The sequence below is a fragment of the Rhinatrema bivittatum genome, chromosome 5 (assembly GCF_901001135.1).
Source record: "Rhinatrema bivittatum chromosome 5, aRhiBiv1.1, whole genome shotgun sequence".
Lineage (NCBI taxonomy): Eukaryota > Metazoa > Chordata > Amphibia > Gymnophiona > Rhinatrematidae > Rhinatrema > Rhinatrema bivittatum.
The window spans coordinates 353,964,663-353,985,238 of record NC_042619.1 but is presented as its reverse complement, the minus strand read 5'-3'; the positions used below and the strand labels follow the sequence as shown (position 1 = coordinate 353,985,238).

The 20,576-nt window shown below is 41.6% G+C and overlaps 1 protein-coding gene across 13 annotated transcripts in view; it reads left to right on the top strand.

The window, feature by feature from the left end:
• MCF2L (MCF.2 cell line derived transforming sequence like) overlaps positions 1–20,576 on the top strand; it is a 322,158-nt gene that overhangs the window by 217,093 nt on the left and 84,489 nt on the right. The window lies entirely within an intron of this gene.

The following is a 20,576-nucleotide window of genomic DNA, read 5'->3' as shown; positions in this document are numbered from 1 at the left end:
TGAAGTATATCTTGCAAGTCGTTTTCCTGCCAGAGCAGTGTTTTTTAAGGTAGCTTTGCTTTATGTTTTCATGTCCTGACTGTCTGAATGACAGCAAAGAGGAATGAAATTACGCTGTATCTGGCAGCTTGAGTAACCCTGTAGGTTTATCTTTATTATTGTTTTTGGCCCTGGCAGTTTTCCTCCTGCTGTTTTGGACATCTAGCTCCGTTGGGACCACAGCTGGGATTTGGCACCATGAGCTTTCATTTTCCAACTACCCGGGGATTTTTCTTTTTTTTTTTTTTTTTTTTAATCCCGCTCTGATCATCGCAGCAACGGTCCTGGGCCAGGAGCCGTGCACCAGGCTCTTTCAAAAACCCTGCAGTCATGGGACCCCGGATCCTGGCCACTAGGAGTCGCTCTTAATCAGCGACCACGACTCCCCTTCCTCCGGGGGGGGGGGGGGCTGTGAGTGCTGCCTCTGCAGCCCCAGCCAACCTGGGAAGCAGAAGATGCTACTTTGGGGATTGAACTGGGACCCTCGAGCATCATTGCTGCTGAGCTTCCAGGCATGGCCTGCACACTTCCTGCCTCCCGACACACTGTACGGTAGACAGAAGAGCTCCAAAATATCTACAAGATTGCTGTTGTAGTGGTGGGATCCCATGCTATGCTGATTTATAAACAGATTTCTGCTTCTCTTCCTCTTTCCTACCACTGTTGAATTTTTTATTATCAATGGTTTAGGATTACAATTGAGCAAAGGAACGTCCAACAAATTTCAGGCATCCTAGACTTGTACAACAAGACTGCATTTGCTGCCTAATAATGTATTCCTCTTGCTGAACTATGTGTTGTGACCCGTTTAAAAATATAATGATGGCAGAAGCGCACTGTGTGATGCAAGAGACTCTGGTCTAGCTATGAAGCATCCTAATATAGTGGACTATAAGAGCATGAGATTTTTAACATGCCTCATAGCTATGCAGTCTGTCTTTAAAGATTAAAAAATGCATACAGGGTTAACTTTCTATACACAGTTTTTCTAACTACAAATTTATTAGTCATGGAGGATAGCTAATGTAACCCCAATATTTAAAAAGGGCTCCAGGGGTGATCCGGGAAACTACAGACCGGTTAGCCTGACTTCAGTGCCAGGAAAAATAGTGGATAGTGTTCTAAACATCAAAATCACAGAACATATACTCTTTTCCTCCACACTTGTTAATTAATAGTTTGCGATACAATACCTAAAATAACATTGTTACTGCTAGTCTGTGGTGCAGCTCTACTCTCCTGCCCAAATCTGAAAGCAATGGCAAAATAGCACAGTACCCATCACTATTTGGTTTCGAAAGGGCTTCTTGTGTTGTATATGCAAAGACCAGAAGACCCTCTCCACCTGCCCTTACACAGACAAGCTTGTTATTGGGGCCCTGGTACTTCACAGAGTTTTTGGTTCTCCCATAAAATAGAATCAGTATTGCAAACTAAAGCAAGCTCAAGTTGTTTACACAGGAAGTGTGTTCATGGGATTTGGTTTACCCACCTAGATCACTTCTATATTACCAGCAGAAAGAGTTGTCTTTGAGTGCGTTTTGTAAAAGATGTTGGCAAGAATAATCTTGTTTAAAGCCCCACAAAGCTGAATTCTTTCTCTTTGTTGGACAGCTGAGAAAATAATCTTGTATTGGTGGTTTATACACACAAATATCACCAGTATTGATTATCTCGTGCTTTTCCAGCAAAAGAGTTCAAAGCACCTTTCAGCACAGTATGAATGTTTACAATAAGAATTCATCCGTAGTAGGCCAGGAATTCAAGGTTTCGGCTGAGGGCCAAGCAGCCAACTTTTAGTTGCTTCCTGAAGAGGAGTATGTCTGCTGCAAGCCTGATGTCTAGAGGTAGGGAGTTCCAGAGGGTGGAAGCTACTTATGAAAAAGTTTCTTCCTAGTGTTGGTGAGCTTCATTTTTGGGGGGCCTGGTTCCACTAGGTAGGCTTGAGGTAGTGAGCCTAGGTGGATGGGAGAATGTGTATAGGGTGAGTCCGTTTTTGAGGCAGCATGATGCCAAACCCTTGAGTGCCTTCAAGCCAGGACTATAATTTTGAAAATGATGTGGTAGGGTGTAGGGTTTCTAGAAGTGGGATGATTCATCTGATTTTAATATTAGCTTAGTTGGTACTGCTGAGTTTTGTATGAGCTGCAGGTATTGGCTTAGCTTTTTCGGCAGCCCAGTGTAGAGGGACTTGCAGTAATTAAGATGGGCAATTAAACAGACCTTAACTACTGTTGTAGGACCATCAAAGAAAGGGTCAAAGTGGCGCAGTTGTTAAAAGGATGGTTTTGTTATCTACAGTATTTGGGCTTAAGTAACGAATTACTGAAAAGTCAGTCAAAAGTCCAATACGAAGGTAACAAACCTCAACTGGTTTGTTGAGGTAAATGTTCATAGCCTGTGTTTCATACTTATTTATTTATAAAGCGTATATTCCGCAAGCTCTCAGCACAGCTGTCCAATGTGGACCACATGATGTCACATTCAGAACAGGATACAAAACAGATATGACATATAAAATGTAACATAACATTTAAAAACTAAAATATTTTCGGCACTGCACATCTTTGAGATCACGAGAGAGAGAGTAGCATCAATTAAACCTGAAAAGCTTCTTGAAACAGTAGAGCTTTAAGACTTTTATGGCATTTCCTTATATCTGTTTCCTTTTTCAGAAATGCTTGGAATGCTATTCCAAAGGGTTGGACCAAGGACAGAAAATGCTTGAAGGCTAGAGTTGATCCTTCCAAGGTCACTTTTGAGTGAATATGGCTGTGATTATTTTTTCCAGTCAACAGTACCTCTGATTTTTGGGGGGTTTTGGGTTTTTTGTTGTAGTGTAGCCAGTATGAGATCTTTTTAGATTAGAGATGGCACGATCTGAGTTTGAGCCTACAGGATCCAGTAGCTAAATATCTTCTGCATAGGAGCGGTATGAAATCTGGAAATCTCCGATTGGTTTGCCAAGTGGGGCTGTGTAGATGTTGAATAGAGTTGGAGATAGGATAGATCCTTCCAGTAAACCATACAGGAAAGGATGAGGGTGAAAGGAGATGGTCTGAGATTATGAAGGAAATATTTAAACTAGGCTAGAACTAGGCCTGTAAGTCTTAGGTCCATGAGGCAGGTGATAAGGGATTTGTGGGGTCAAAAGCTGCTGAAAAATCTAGGGGTACCAGGATGGCTGGATTTCCAAGGTCTAGGCAGAGTCCTAGATCATCAACAAGTGTGAGGTCTGAATCCCAGACCGGAAGGCTTCCAAGTGGTTAGTGCTTTACAAAATACGACTACTTTTTCAATGATTTTGTTAAGGAAAGGGAGCTTTGAATGTTCTGTCCCCAGCAGTGGGTACATGTTTGTATCTGTATATACTGTAGTTTAACTGTGTTTAGTGCAGTCCTCCCTTCTGAGGATTCTTGATACTGAAACACTTTTTGTAACCCATGATAAAAGTCTGTGAGCCTTTGCTCTTAATAGCTCCCTCCCCCCCTCCACTTTCTCTCACTATCGGAAGAGCTTGAATGCCCCTCAATCTAACTTGAGTCTTCCTAGGTGCCTTATAGGCTCAAGGGATTGCCCTTCATGCTCCCCCTGTGTCACATGGTTCTTAGGCTCGCTGCTATTGGAACACCGCTGCCCCCAGCTTGTGGAGGCGTTTCCTTTAGCAGCTCTCGACGAGAGTTCAGTTTTGCCCATGCTTGCTTCTGAGCCAGTAGCGCTTTGTAAAACCTGTGAAACAATCAGGTTTTACCTTCTTTCTTACGGCCTTCTTCTGAAGACTAAATCAGCCTCCTATCCCTCATGCTTCCTACCTCTACCATAAACCAACTCCTGCAACACAAGAGACCTCCTCCCTTCCGCTACCCTGTCTCCAGTTACCAAAGATCTTTGCCTTGGGGCTTACATTTGAAATGCAACAATTGTAAGTAGAATTTACCTGTACAATAAATAATTTCAAACTTAAAGAATCATTGTCTTGAGGACTGATTTGGAAAGAAAGTTTAGCTGCCTGGATGGCAAACTCGGATGTCTGCCTGACCCAGAACATTGAGACTAGGTGATCGTTGCCGAATACATTTGTCCAGGCTTGGTTTCTTCAGTCTAGGTCTTACCGCAGCTTTTTTTTTTTTTTTTTATACTTAAGTAGGTGGTCTTCAGATAGTGAAGTGTTAATGAAGGTCTGGAAGTGACTGAATAGCTCCAGATTTCACCTGATTCTTGAGCCATGAAGGGCAAAAATCTTCCAGATATGTTGTGGATCTGTCCACTTTTTTCCCAGATAGGGAATGGAAGGAGTGCAGGAAGTGGAAGGACGTGGTTAGTTGTGCTTGGGTAGAACATTCCATAGCAATGGTGTGTAGTTCCATTCTGATGCAGTTTATCTTCTTGGTGAAGAAATCAGCTAGTTTGTTGTAATAAGTTTCTGTTAGGGAAGAGAGTAGTAGTGTGGTACCTTGCAGGAGCTGCTGGATATATATATAAAAAAAATGTTGATATGCAGATCTGTATTCAATTTTATGTTCATGGGTCTAGAACCAAAGATTTTTGCAGAACATAGATGTTTATGCTGTGACTATTCACTGCTGTTCAGATTGAAGCCTTAATTTGGGGAATTATATATTAAGTTACCTATCCACCATTAACTCTTGGCTATCTCATAATTGCTTAAAATTAAATCCATCAAAAACCGAACTAGTTCACTTAACATCCATTACAGATTCCTCTATAGGCCCACCATCTCATTTTACCTTCAATGGTTCAACCATCCCAATTAATTGTCATGCCATAAATCTAGGTGTAACTATAAATACAGACTTATCCATGAAACAACAAATTTCCTCCCTAACAAAGAAATCATTCTACAAATTACAGCTTCTGAAACGTCTTCGTCCTCTTCTTTTCTATCGTGATTTCAGAACTGTCCTTCAATCTCTTATCTTCTCTGGTTTAGACTATTGTAATGCACTTTATCTAGGTCTATCTGATTCATCAATTCACCCACTACAATTAGTTCAAAATAGTGCAGCTTGCTTATTATCCGGTACCTCAATTCGCAATCACATTACACCTATCTTACAATCTCTTCACTGGTTACCCATAAAATACAGGATAAAATACAAAGTACTCTCAATCATTCACAGCTTAATTTATAACTCTTCCTCCACCTGGCTTTGCACCTTACTCCGCATTTACAAACCCACCCGACATTTAAGATCACTTACTCAAAATCTCTTAGACATTCCATCACCATGACAGGCTAGATTAGATATTACCAGGAAAAGAGCTTTTTCAGTAGCGGGACCATCTCTCTGGAACTCTTTACCCAACCCTCTCCGTTTAATATCAAATCCTTATCACTTCAAAAAAGCTTTAAAAACATTCTTTTTTCAACAAGCATTTAATACTCCATCTAAGCATTTCCCCGATCAAAAATGAAGTTCTCATCTCCTCAAATTTCACCCATCAGACACATATTACTTCAACTTTCCACCCAATCATCCCATCTGCTTTCTTCTTAGGATATTTTAATCCGATAATTTGCCACCCCCCCCCCCCCTTCATCCCTTTTACCTTCCCTATTCTGATTACCCATGGCATGTTACCATTATTATTATTTTTTAGTTAATAATTTCTTTAGCTAGCAATTATCTAGCTACTTAGCTAAATTTATGTATTTTATGTTTATTTTAGTTATATTTTATTTTCACTTTATTTTAACTTGTTGTAAACCGTTTTGACAAAATTTTATTTTAAAAAGCGGTATATAAATACTTTTAAATAAATAAATAAGTTCTCAGGTTCCCATGTTTGCTCTTTGTTTTGTTTCGGGCCCAGCGGTTTTCTCCTGCTCTCTTTGGGCTTCAAGCTCAGTTGGAACAGTCCTGTATTGGGCTCTGGTACCATGAACCTTTTGTTTGCAAATACCCAGAGATATCCTTGGCCAGGAGCTATGAAATGTGGCATCCTCTGACTCCTTGGTTTGGCCACAAGGGGTTGCCATTGAGCAATACTTGCACACCCCGGCTAACCTTGGGAGCAATCTTGGGCCCAGCAATCAAACCCAGATTCTCCACTCGGCCACCAGTCTCGTTCCAGGTTGGCTGCTTGATGGATAAAACATTTATTAGTCAAACTAATGAGGGCGGCTGCTGTTCTGATGACAAGTCAACAGGCCTGGGATCACATCATTTAGATTACCCAATCCAAACAAGGAAAAGAAGATGCCGTAGCGAGCTAAGTTTCCTATCTCTGTCGAGCATAATCAGTTCTTGGACAAACATCCAGGGTGATTGACTGACTGTGAAAGTTCCAGCTGCTGCCAGAGGTTTGGAAGACAGCTGTGGATGGTAGTTTTCCAGTGGGAAGAGCGTCTTATATCATCCATTCTGCAAGTTCCCCTGCTTTCGATTTTCTGTTGCCTGTCTCTTTGGCATCCCATTGACAAATCCTGAGAACAGTGCATGCTACGTCTTCATCAGACCACCTTCAGGAATTTTTTTTTTTTTTTTTTTAGAGTAAAGGAGGACAGCACTTTGCTCTCACCGGGCCACACATTTTATAAAAGCAGTCTCTTTTTATTAATTAATTAAACGTGTGTTTTAAATGACGACAGCTCAGAAACCAGAAAGGGCTGTGTATGTGCTCAAGATAAAGCGATACATCGATGCTGCTGCACAACATTTAAAATTTAAAAGTATTACAGGTGCCAGCTGGCTTAAGAGTCCATTAAACCTACTTTTATGGCAGATCTAACACATACACTCCAGACAAATGGCCTTTCTGTCAGCCAGCGTAAAATGCCGTCTAATGGAATACATTGTGTGCTGTATAGAGAATATTAAACATTGTTACGGAAACATGGTAATTACATATACACGAGGGTTTCATCCTTCTAACCCCCTCTTAATGGTGAAATAGGTACTGGGAGAAGGAGGGGGAAAAGTTAATTTTAAATCAACACTAGGAAGTACATAACCACTTCTCCAGTTATAAATATATTTTTAACTTATAAAGAGAAATAAGAGCTTGCTTTCCTTTTTTTTTTTTTTTTAAATGAGTTATTTCTTGATGACTAATTCCTGATCTCAGGTGTTGTAAGATCCCCTGAGGCAAGACACGTTGGTCAGCTGACCCAGGATTACCTCAGTGCTGCTGTGTATCATGGAGATTGCAGAGCTGTGTAGCAAGCTGCAGAAAGACAAATGCTAACTTAGGTCATTAGTAGGAAGATCCTTTTTTTTTTTTTCCCTCTGATGTTCTATAATTAGAAAATGAATTTAGTCATTCTTATACCAGAGTAATTAGAGCTGTAATACCTGCTTCTTTCAAGGATTTCTTTGGCTCAGTCTGCTCTAAAAGGAGCACCTTCTTCGGGTATTCTGCATTGTTGAACACCGTATATATCAGGTATGCACAATCCAGGCCCTCATGGTCTACAAACCACCTTGGTTTTCAGGTTAGTCGCCATGAGTATTCATCGGGCGTTTTTGCGTATGTTGTTCTGAAAACAGATTAGTTTACATCGGTTGGCTGTCTGGGAAAACCAGATTTCTTTGCAGTACTCTAGAACCAAGCTTCTGCCCTATTGGTCTACATAATTGTTGATGGTCAATATGTTGGTATGCGACAGATATTTTACTCAAATGATCACACTGTAAAGATGTTTGACCTGCCCATGTAAGCCTGACAAAATAAAAAAGTCTAGAATATATAGATAGATATAGAATATATATTAACATAAGATGGCATCTCATTGTAAGTCATTGTAAGTCATTTCGCATTGTGCATAGTGGGGAATGCAGTTATCTTTCTGTATTTTATGCATTTATAGGTGGGCAAACTGAATATTACGGCAGGTTTCCATCCAGTCTGCAGCTGCAAGAGGGCTTTTGGCCCATGCCGGCTGGTACATGGCACCTCTGGCCAGAAGTTGCCATTGAACTTTCAGAGGAACTCTCCCGACTTGCTTCTCAGACCTTGGAGGTCTTCCTGCATTTCAGACTTGAACCCTAATTGGTCCACACACCCAGACCCAGGCCCTCAATGTGATCCTCAAGCCTAAAAGTTTTGATCCTCTGACATTTTTTTTTTTTTTTGATGCTTCAAAGTGGATTATATTCAAGTATTATAACTACAACATATCACGTACTGTAACTCACTTTAGAATGTTAGGCATGAAATTTCAGCTCCAACTTAGGCCAGGGTGACAAGGGCACTTAGCTCTTCGGGACCCTATGCAGGGATATTGATTGGCATACCGATTGAATACCCTGCCCTTGGTCTGCAGGCTACTGCATTTTAAAGTAGGCATCAATGTACTCCTTTATACAGCTAGATATAACCAGCAGATAAGGTGAAACTACTACTACTGCTTAACACTTCTATATAACACTACTCAGCATATGCAGTGCTATACAGAAATATATGAGACAGTACCTTCTCAGTAGATCTTACAGTTTAATCAAGACCAACATACAGAGCAAAAGAGACTCTGGGAATTTCATTTATTAAGAAATTGGTTAAAAATGAATGAGGCTCTAAGCAGGACAATCATAGGTTAAGATTTAAAAGCAACCTCAAAAAGGTGGATTTTTAGATGGAATTTAAATAAGGCAGCAGCTGAGGAAGTCTATTCCAAGCATGTGGTGGAGCCAGGTTGAAAGCATGAAATCTGGAATTGGCGGTAGAGGAGAAGGGCATAGGAGTGACTTGCCTCTTGAGCAGAGTGCACAAGGAGGGGTGTAGAGAGAGAGAGAGAGAAGGGAGGAGAGGTAGTGAGGAGCTGCAGAGTGAAGGCTCTTGTAGCTGAGCAAGAAGAGCTTGAACTGAGTGTGGGAATGGGTAGGGAGTCAATATAATGAGAAGAGGGGGATATATGGGTGAGGCGACCAGTGAAAGATAAGTCACACAGCTGAATTTTAGATGGATTGTAGTGGAGAGAGATGGCTCACTGGGAGACCAGTGAGGAGCAGGTTGCAATAGTCTAAGCAGGTGGTGAGAAGAGTGGATAAAGGGTCCTGGAGTTGTGTTCAGAAAGGAAGGGGTGGATTTTGGTGGTTGATTATAGAGAAAGAAACAGCACATTTTAGCAGTTTGGATATGTGTAGAGAAGGAAAGAGAGGAATCAAAGATGACGCTCAAAGTGACTTAACTGAAGAGACTGAGGATTACGGTGTTATAAACAGGAAGGAGGAAGACAGGAAGTTGGTTTGGGTGGGGGGGGAAGGCCAGGAGCTCTGTCTTGGTTATGTTGAGTTTAAGGTGGCAATGGGACATCCAGGCAGCAATGTTGGACAAGCAGGCTGAAATCTAGCACTGCGTTCCTGGTGTAGAGAGGTAAATCTGGGAAGAATTAGCTTGAAGATGGTATTGAAAGACATGAGAGGAAATCGGAGCACCAAGGGAATTAGTATACAACGAGAAGAAAAGCTGGCCCAGGACAGAACTCTGAGGCACACCAGTTGATAGTAGGATGGCAGTAGAGCATGATCCGTCAGAGGAAACACTAAGTGATATGGCAGAGGTAAGAAGAGAACCAAGACAAGACAGAGTCACAAACTTCAAGTGAGGACAGAGTATCAAGGTGGTGATCAACAGGTCAAGGAGGTTAAGAACTGAATAAAGGCTTTCGGTAATATAATATAAGCAGGTTATTGAATACTTTGGCAAGGGCTGTGTCTGTGGCATGTAGAAGGTGAAAACCAGACTGGAGTAGATCAAAAAAATGGCTTGAGATGAAAGAAAATCAAGATAATGGTGGTAAACAGCATGTTCAAGTAGTTTGGAAGCAATAAAGGAGGAGTGAGAGAGGACGGCAGTAGGAGTCCAGTGAGGGGTTACTTGAAGCGTGATCGGATCCCAGCATGCTTGAAGGCAACCAGAATAGTTGCAGTAGAAAGTTATAAATTGAGTATGTGACAGATGGAAGGGGTGACTGCAGTAGAGCTGAGAAGCTGGGTAGAAATGGGGGTCAGAGGAACAAGTAGTGAGTTTGAAGGAGGAGAGAACTTGGGCAGTTCTATGCACTGTGACTTCAGAAAAGGAGGAGAGAGTGGTGGAGGCCAGGGGATGGGTAGAGGAAAGAAGTAGGGGAGAGGTAGGTAGAGATGACCTGATTGAGAACTTGACTAATTAATTTTGTGAATCGTGTCATGGAAGTAGTCAGCCATAGTCTGGGCAGAGAGTAAAGTGGGGGGAATAATGCAAAGGAAGCTTGAGGGAACTGAGCGTGCAAAGAGACAGTGAGGGTTGGATCACATACACTGAATCAACATAGCAATCATTACTGTACATTCAGCACAATGTAAATACTCTTCTTACCGTTGAGTTACTTATGCATTGTCTTCCTCTTCCCCCAGTTCCAGCACCCCTGTTTTATTGTAACTTCTGCTTCTCTTCACTTTGTTACTATCTAAGGTTATTGTACCCCCGTTCCATGTAAACTGACATGATATGATTGTATCATGAATGCCGGTATAGAAAAGCACCAAATAAATAAAATAAATAAATAAATACATTTTAAGTAAGTTTATCAGATAGATGTAGTAATCTTGCTTGGCAATTGCAATAGCAGACTGGAAGGAGGTCCAGCATGAATTTGAAATGTATGAAGTCTGCATGGGATCTTTAGCCAGAGATGCTTTGCAGTGTGGGCACAAGAATGTGGGAAGCAAATTTAAGGGGTGAGTCAAGGCTAGGGTTTGGTGTACCTTACAGAATGGGTAAGGGGTCAGGCAAGTTCAACAAAGTTGTTCAAAGTCTCGCATAAGAGGCTTGTAAGAAAACTAAAAAGTCATGGAGGCGATGTCCTTTCATGGATTACAAACTGGTTAAAAGACTGGAAACAGAGAGTAGGATTAAATGGTCTGTTTTCACAGTGGAAAATGGTCAACAATGGAGTGCCTCAGGGATCTATACTTGGACCAGTGCTTTTTAATATATTTATAAATGATCTGGAAAGGGGTACGACGAGTGAGGTGATCAAATTTGTGGGTGACACAAAATTATGTAGAGACTGGAAGATTGGGCTTCCAAATGGCAGATGAAATTTAACGTGGACAAGTGCAAAGTGATGCATATAAGGAAAAATCACCCTTGCTGTAGTTACACAGTTAGATTCTATCTTAGGTGTTACCACCCAGGAAAGAGATCTAGGCGTCATAGTAAATAATACATTGAAATCGTTAGCCCAGTGTGCTGTGGCGATCAAAAAAGCAAACCGAATGTTAGGAATTATTAGGAAGAGATTAGGAAAATGATGGATGTCATAATGCTTCTGTATCGCTCCATGGTGAGATTGCATCTTGAATACTGTGCGCAGTTCTGGTCGCCACATCTGAAAAAATATATAGTTGCACTAGAGAAAGTGCAGAGAAGGGCGACCAAAATGATAAGGGGCATGGAACAGCTCCCCTATGAGGAAAGGCTAAGGAAGGTTAGGGCTTCAGTTTGGAGAAGGTTAGGGCTTCAGTTTGGAGAAGACGACAGAGGGGGGATGTGTACAAAATCATGAAAAGAATAAGTTAATGTAAATTGGTTATTTACTCTCTCAGGCTATAGAAGGACCAGGGGGCACTCCATAAAGTTAGCAAGTAGCTCATTTAAAACAAATTGAAGAAAATTCTGTTTCACTCAGCACATAGATAAGCTCTGGAATTCATTGCCAGAGAATGTGGTTTCGGCAGTTAGTGTAACTGGGTTTAAAAAAGGTTTTGATAAAGTTCCTAGAGGAAAAATCCATAAACTGGTATTAATTAAAGAGCAATAGTAACTTGAGATTTATTTAATGTTTGGGTACTTGCCAGGTGACTTGGATTGGCCACTGTTGGAAACAGGTTACTGGGCATGATGGATCCTTGATCTGACCCAGCATGGCATATCTTATGTTATATTCTAAAGCAGAGGAGAGTATAGTGATGTAATAAGAAGTGGAGTTGCAGAATGAGGAGTAGCTAGTGGTTAGAGCAGCAGGATACAACCCAGGGAAACCAGGCTTCAAATCCTGTTGCTGCTCCTTCTGACCTTGGGTAAGTCACTTAACCCTCCATTGCATGAAGCACAAATTTACAGCCCTGTTTACTAAGCATTTTTCCCATAGGCACAAGATGGGAGAAAACTTCTTTAATAAATAGATCCCTTAGATTGTAAGCCCTTTGGGGGTAGGGAAAATATCTATTGTATCTGAATGTAATCCACTTTGAAATGCCTGTAAAGCAGAATAAAAATTAAGCAAGAACTAAGAAGCAAAGAAGAAAATAATTAAGCAAGAACTAAGAAGCAAAGAACACAAATGGCGCAAAAACCCTTCCACAGAGACGCAGGCCGCCTACAAAAATACCATGCACTGTTACAGGAACACGATTCTCCGACCAAAGAGATTTCTTCGCCCAAAAAATTCATCACTTCATCTTTGACTCGAAAGCCCTGTTCTCGTACGTTTCATCTCTTACAAAAACTGCCCCACCAACTATTCCCGATGACCAAGCTTCAACCAAAGCTACAGAATTAGCTATTTACTTTGATAAAAAAAAATCTCCAACTTGGTAGCGCCGCTTATTTCCAACAATAACCAACCACATCTCCCCTATCACACCACTATTCAGCAAAACTCCAGACTCAAAACATTCGAGCCCACCTTCTCATTGGAGATTGAAATCTTGCTCGAGAAGCTCAAGCCATCCTCTCATCCATCGGACCCTATACCGTCAAATCTCCTCATCTCCATCCCTAAAATCGTTGCGAAGCCTATTTCAGAAATCATTAATTGCTCTCTTGCACAAGGGCTAGTACCAGGCACTCTTAAGATCACGATACTCAAACCATTGCTAAAAAATCCAAACTTGTCACCAGCGGATCCCACCAACTTCCGTCCGATAGCTAACTTACCATTTATTGCGAAACTACTGGAAAAAATCGTCAATAAGCAACTCTCAGAATACCTGTACTTGCACAAGATTCTAGCCCCCCAGCACAGTTCGGATTCCGAAAATCACTAAATACAGAATCGCTCTTAATCTCACTCTCTGACTCAATCATCCTCAGCCTTGAAAAAAAAAAACATAACTTTGCGCTCTTCCTGATTTATCCGCGGCATAAGACAAGGTGAACCATGCAATACTATTAGATCATCTCACGGACATCGGTATTACTGGCACGGCCCACAGATGGCTCAAGTCTTTCCTCAGCAATAGATGCTTTAAGGTCAAAGTTAACAATAAAAGAATTCCACCCCATCAAGTCCTCCCTGGGAGTCCCACAAGGTTCTTCTCTCCCCAACTCTCTTTAACATTTACCTCCTACCGCTCTGCCAGCTTCTTGCAAATCTTAAGCTAACCCACTACATTTATGCTGACAACGTGCAGGTATTAATCTCTATCAAGGACTCCCTTTCCAAAACCCTCAGCTTCTGGAACATTTGCCTTCAATCAATCAATCACTTTCTCACCAGCCTTAACCTAGTCCTCAACATCAATAAGACTGAGATCCTTATCTCACATGACGACAATTATGGACTAAACAATATTCTTTCTCCATTCTAGTTCGGATTCCGCAAAACGCTAAACACCGAATCCCTCCTAACCTCTCTTTCTGACACCATCCTCCTAAACCTGGAAAAAAAAATAACCTTATCTCCTAGCACTCCTAGATCTATCTGCAGCCTTTGACACAGTAAACCATTCCATCCTCCTAGAGCGGCTATCAGACATAGGCATTAAGGGAGTGGCACTCGGCTGGTTCAAATCTTTCCTTGACAACAGATTCTTCAAGGTCAGGATCAACAACAAGGAATCACACCCCATCAGATCCAACCTCGGAGTTCCCCAGGGATCCTCACTTTCACCCACCCTCTTTAACATCTCCCTGCTCCCTCTCTGCCATCTTCTCACTAACTTAAAACTAACGCACTACCTCTACGCAGACTATGTTCAGATTCTTCTACCAATCACAGACTCTCTCTAAAAAACTTGGTCCCACTGGAATATTTGTCTGCAGGAAATCAACCGCCTTCTCACCAACCTAAACCTGGTCCTCAATACTAACAAGACAGAAATTCTCATCATTTCGCCAGACGAAAACAATGTACTCTTCAACTCCTCAAGTTCGTCACAATTTGCAAAAACCTCCATTAACCACTCACCCTCCGTCAAAGATTTAGGAGTTCGGCTTGATAACCAATTTAATCTCAAAATCTTTGTGCAAAACACCGCCAAAGAATGCTTCTTCAAATTAAAAGTACTTAAAAAAAAAAAACTGAAACCTCTTCTTCACTTCCAAGACTTCCGCCTGGTGCTGCAATCCATTATCCTGTCCAAAATCGATTACTGCAACTTCCTCCTCCTCGGTCTCCCTGCGATCACAATCAAACCACTGCAGATGGTTCAGAATGCTGCCACCAGGATTCTCACCAACTCAAAAAAAAAAAAAAAGACCACATCACTCCCATCCTTCAGTCACTTCACTGGCTATCAAATTTAGGATTTCCTTCAAGGTTCTCATGATGATCCACAAAGACATCCATGACATCTCTCCCCTCAAGCTAAGCACCCAACTTCGTCCGCACACCTCAGACAGACCTGTCAGAAGTGCCTACAAAGGTTCACTTTATGCCCCCCCCCCCCAGCTAAAACCTCCTTAAGAAAGCGAGCATTATCCACAGCAGGTCCCACCCTATGGAACACGCTCCCCCCCGGATCTACGTCAAGAACTCTGCCTTCAGGCATTCAAAAAAAAACCTCAAAACTTGGCTCTTCAGTCAAGCTTTTCCGGAGACTTAAGCACTCTCTGAAGCCTCTACACGGACACTGACAAATTGCACGCCACTCTCTCAGCTTGTCATCCTATGCATTATCTGGGGCCCTCTTTCCTTCATTCTTACCTTCTCTGCCCCCCCCCCCCCTCTTTCTTCTCCTGCCCCTATTCTCAGCCCCTCCCCTTCAGTTTATCTTTAGTAGCACCTCGGATCTTCGGACCTAAGCACTAGCTTTCCTAACCTAGTCCTATATTATGCACTCAGCTTTCTTCTACTATTCGATACAGGTATTCGGCACATCATCACTTTCAGACTTGTTTTGAATCTCTGTTTTTGTTCTATTGGTTGTAATTTGTTCCTTATTTTAATGTACAAATGTTTCAATGTTTCAAATGTTCCTTGTATCGCACCCTTGCGTCTGTTCTGTTGTACTGTAAACCGGTGTGATTTGTATTTCATACAGAAATGTCGGTATATAAGAATCTTAAATAAATAAATAAATAAAATAAGTGACTCTCAACCTGAACAGCAGTATCTCACCGGATGCAGGAGTGGGCCGATGCCGTTCGGAGCCCTGCAGGACCGCTGCCAGCCCAACTGTGCACCTCCTCCTCAGGACGAGCGGCCGCCCCCTTTTTTCATCACGGCGCTCTCTGGAGGGGTTGGGGGAGACAGAAGGGGCTGTGCAAGATGTAAATCTAGTCCTGTGCTGACTGGCAAAATCAGGGCTGAGAGGCAGACGACGTTGCAGTAGGAGAAACTTTGGCAGGTCTGGGTGACATCCCAAGTTTCTATCAAGTCCCAATCAGGCTGAAAGCCACCTTGTTTTTAGTTTGACTGTAAAATGTTTGCACATCTTGTGTTGGCACATGGGCAGAGCTTAATCTGGGTCCTCTGCAAAGATGAAATTACTTTTGATTTGCTAGTTTGTCGAGCCAAAGTCATAAAGATTTAGAGCGATTGTAGAAATCAGTATTGGTGGTAGTTATACTTGTCCAGTTCTATGTGACATCCTTAGGGCCTAGTTATGGGCACAGAAATAGGCTTTCAAAATTGTATTTTGCTTAGCAAATACTTGTACACTAATTATATGAAGCTGTCTTTATTTGAGTTAAAAATAGACAAGTCCTTGGAAAGAGACCAGAAAGAAATCTAGTAGCAATAGCTGTTAATTTGACAGATAGGGCTTTCAAGTCGCATTGATATTCTACAGACAAATGCAGCTGGTTGAGCTGAAGCCTCTGAAATAATACACGGATACAGGAATTGCATGGAGATGTCATGCATAAAGGTGGTTTTGAAATTTAATTTTCTTGTATCACTGCAGCCTGACCACCTTGTGGCCCAAAAAAAAAAAAAAATCCAATGAACTGTCTCATGCTAATTCTTATTATTTGCAAAGAATTCCATTGTACAATGGACATTTCTCTATTGCCATAAAATATTCTCACACATACGTTAAGCGAGGGGAGGGAGAGAATCACTAAAGCAATCACGTGGCATTGTCTGATAGGATTTTGGATAATTGCAGTGGTACAGGCTGCGATTGTATGAGATGAGAATCTAGATAGGATTCACACGATCTTCATTTAATTGACTCCCTACCCTGAAATCTGGTATTTACTTCATAAATATAATTGGTTAGCATCCATTCATTTTCACAAAGAAAGCTTTCCGTGAATTTTGCTTAGGCAGAAGGCTGCCAGAGGACAGCAATGACCTTTTATGGCAGAGAGGGTTATGTGAGCACTCTCTTAATGCACGTCATCTGTTTATTAAACCAGTGACATTGCAACAAGGCTGCAAACACATACTGTGTAATTCCTGGGCTGAGGTCCTCACTTAGGAGTCCAAGGGCACTCTTTAACTTTTAAGTGCTTAAGATTTCCTCACCTTCCATACCATCCTTAAGCCTCCACTCTCTTTGAGGATTCCCTGGGGGGGGGACTTACTCTCCAAGACCCTGGGTGTTTTCCAACAATCTTTGCCATGGACAGCAGTAAGCATCCTGGACTCGGGATGTTATGTTTGTTCAATACAGTTCCATTACTAAATGCATTCCCAATAAATCGGTGATTTTTTGTAAAGTTGATAATGTCTGATCTTTCCTTCCAAATTTCAGGGGCAGTTTTAAAAAATGTCTTCCAAAAATGGGGGATATGCTACTTGGACCGGGCTAGATGACCCATTTCTCAACCCTTAATCAAGATGTCTTGAAAGGACTTCTTTCGACTTCTCCGACCTCCTCCATTCCCATGATGGTACCTAGATGGCACCTTTCCAGGATATCGTGATATTTTGTGGTTGACACGGCATGGGTGCCGCTGTTTTTTCCTGCCTTTCTCTCGTCTCCTTCAAGGACACGGCTTCATGTCCCAAACTCCTTTGGAGCTCTTGTGATCGATGGAGTCTAAATTCCTCTGACAAGGGGAATTTAGGTGGTGACAAAAATAAAACCAGTCTCTAAAATTCCAAAATAAAAAAGAGGAAGGGTGGTTATAGAACTTCTTTCAAAACAACTTTACAAAAAAAAAAAAAAAAAAATCATATTCTTGAACAAAAGGGGAGAAGGAGCACCTTTTCTACTCTTTCTGAAATGGAGACTATAAGACCTAAGATTCAAGAATTCTTGTTTCCCCAAAATAAATGAAAGAAAGCAGAAACACAACCATCCCTGCCGCCTCAGAAAATTAACTAAAATTCCACACTCTGAGGTTTTTTTATAGAGGCAGGACATGGGGGAAGCTATTAAACAAAAGCCAGGCCTGACCTCTACCTATACCGATGGTATCTTCCTTCTAGTGGCGACCCAACAGGACTCTACAGTACGTACTACAGCTACACTTGGAGCAAGCTGCCCTCTTTTTTTTTTTTTTGTCCCCTACAGAAATATTTCAGTTCCTTTTTCTTTATAATCACAGGTACAGTTATCTCAGTAAGAAATTCACCTGCCTGTGAGCATGAGGATTAGGCTTTCATTTTTTTGGAGCAAAACTGAAGTATCATAGGTCCATGTGCCCCTCTTCCTCCTCCCCCCCCCCCCCCCCCCCCCCCCCCCCCCCCCGGTATATGGTGGATCAAGAGGGGTTTGATTACAGATAAAAGTTAAGATTGTAATTGTTCTTGTAAAACAAACCAGTCATTGTAAAGTGAAGAAATGGTAATATTAACAGGCTTAGTCTTGCTGGGAAAGGTAATTTGTTGTACTTACAACTCTTCAATCTGGTACACAGTGTGCTAAAGTTTCACCATGCAAACAGGGTTCTGCTGCACCTTACCTTTATAGCATTTTGCAACACATTACGTATTTTTAGTATTTTTTTTTTTTTTAATAATTTCTAGGTGTATCGTCCTGGTGTGTAATTGCATTAAGTAATTATTTTGCCATTAAGAACATAAGAAATTGCCATGCTGGGTCAGACCAAGGGTCCATCAAGCCCAGCATCCTTTTTCTAACAGATGCCAAAACCAGGCCACAAGAACCTGGCAATTACCCAAACACTAAGAAGATCCCATGCTACTGATGTAATTAATAGCAGTGGCTATTCCCTAAGTAAACTTGATTAATAGCAGTTAATAGACTTCTCCTCCAAGAACTTATCCAAACCTTTTTTGAACCCAGCTACACTAACTGCACTAACCACATCCTCTGGTAACAAATTCCAGAGCTTTATTGTGCGTTGAGTGAAAGAAGTTTCTCCGATTAGTCTTAAATGTGCTACTTGCTAACTTCATGGAATGCCCCCTAGTCCTTCTATTATTCGAAAGTGTAAATAACCAATTCACATCATTCTAAAGTGGACAGCACTCAGTAGAGCATACTTAGTGTGAGAAGGTAAGGCATCAACTAGAGGGCAGATCCTAGTTACAGAATCGCTTTCAGCCACACCATGCTCATGGTCTCCTTCCAGGTGAACTTACTTCTCCAAAGGGACTACCAGACTGGAGTTAGGAGTGCTCTGCTTTGTCTGTGAAGGTCTCCTTGTCTGTCTGCCTGCCTCTGTTCCTACAGGCATCCAGAGATCAGACTCATTCTCAGAGAGTCGAGAGTGATTTGCGTATGCATTGTGGATATCCTGAAAACCAGACTGGCTAGGGGATATGCCTGTACTGCTCTGCAAACCTATGTTCTAGAACAGGAGATTATGATATGAGATTATAAAGGGGGGGGTCTACTCAGGAGTGACATACAAAAATATGACTTCACAGAGAGGGTGATGGATGCATGGAACAGCCTTCTGGAGAAAGTGGTGGAAGTAAATACAGGGACAGAATTTAATAGAGCATGGTATAGGCCCCAGAATGATCCTAACTACAAACCAGTGAAGAAAAGCCCTGAGATCAAATTCGGTGTGTGGCATACAACAATTAGTAATTGGGGCAGACCAAATGAGCCTTATCTGTTGTCGTATTTTATGTTTCTATAAAAGTGGTAATAGGGAGGATGCCGGTTACTGCAAATCAATCTGGCCTCTATGGTGTCTCTATTTAAGGAGAAAATAATGAAATACCTTGAACCTAGCAGGCTACAGGATCTAAGCAGCATGGTTTTTCGAGAAGATGGTCATATCGAACAAATCTGATCAATTTCCTTGACTGAGGGACCAAAAAATTTAGATTGGTGCACATGCTGGATGCAGAATACTTGACAGTAAGACCTTTGACACTGTTCCAAATGGGAGGTTGGCTAGTAAGCTGAGTAGCCTAAGGGTGGTAAACTACATTAAAAACTGATTGAGCAATAGTGAATAGAGGGTAGTAGTAAAAAAAAATATATAGTTCACGTCATGGAATGAGTGATTTTCAGTGGAGTGCCTCAGGGATTGATCCTAGCTCCAGATCTGTTCAGTATTTTTTTATATGTGATATTGCATTTGGAAAGTTTGGGGGGGTTTTTTTGGTTTTGGTTTTTTTTTTTTTTTTTTAGAAATGATACAAAGTTCTGCAACAAGCTAGACAATCCAGGTCATATGGAAAATGAGGAGTGATCCAAGAATGCTTGAGGAATGATTGAGTGTCAAATAAAATATAATATAAAAAATTAGAGTCCTGCATTTGCACTGGGGGTGAATTACTGATATGCACCCAACAGGTGATCATATCTATTACCTAACGCCTCATGTTATTAAAAAATTAAAAAATATGGCAAAGTAGTGACAAGAACCGGAAGAATACTAAGGTGCATAGTGATAGTTACAATAGGAAAAAAGGTGGTGGTTGTGTGTTTGCACATTCAGGTACATTGATATATCAATAAGACCTTATCTGGTATATTTTATCTCTATCTGGAGACCATATCTCCAGAGGGAAATAGACAGATTAGAAGTAACCCAAAGAAGGGCTTCCAACATGGTGTAGTTTCTGCAAAGCACTATAAAATGAGGCAAAAGGATGTAAATGTAAGAGGCAAAGAAGTAAGAAAAAACGGAGACATTCAACTGCCTCAAAGTATTAATGCTGGACAAGAATCAAGAATGCATCAAAGGCAGTCATGATGATATAGGGCTCAAAGGGATAGACTCGGGAGTAACAGAAGGAAAGATCTGTTCAAGACAAGGTGGTGGACACGTGGAGCAGGGCCCCAGTGAAAGTAGGAAATGGTAACAGAATTCAAAAAAGCAAGGGATAAGCGCAGATGGTCCTTGGTGTTGTGGATGTGACCCTTAGGCTGAGGGAGGAGTTGGTGCAACCCGCAGGGAGGAGCCCTGTGGGTCCCCACCATCAGCGGGCAGAGCTGGTTGAAGCAGAAGCCCAAATGGAGCTTTGCCAATACCAGGCCACGTTCCCC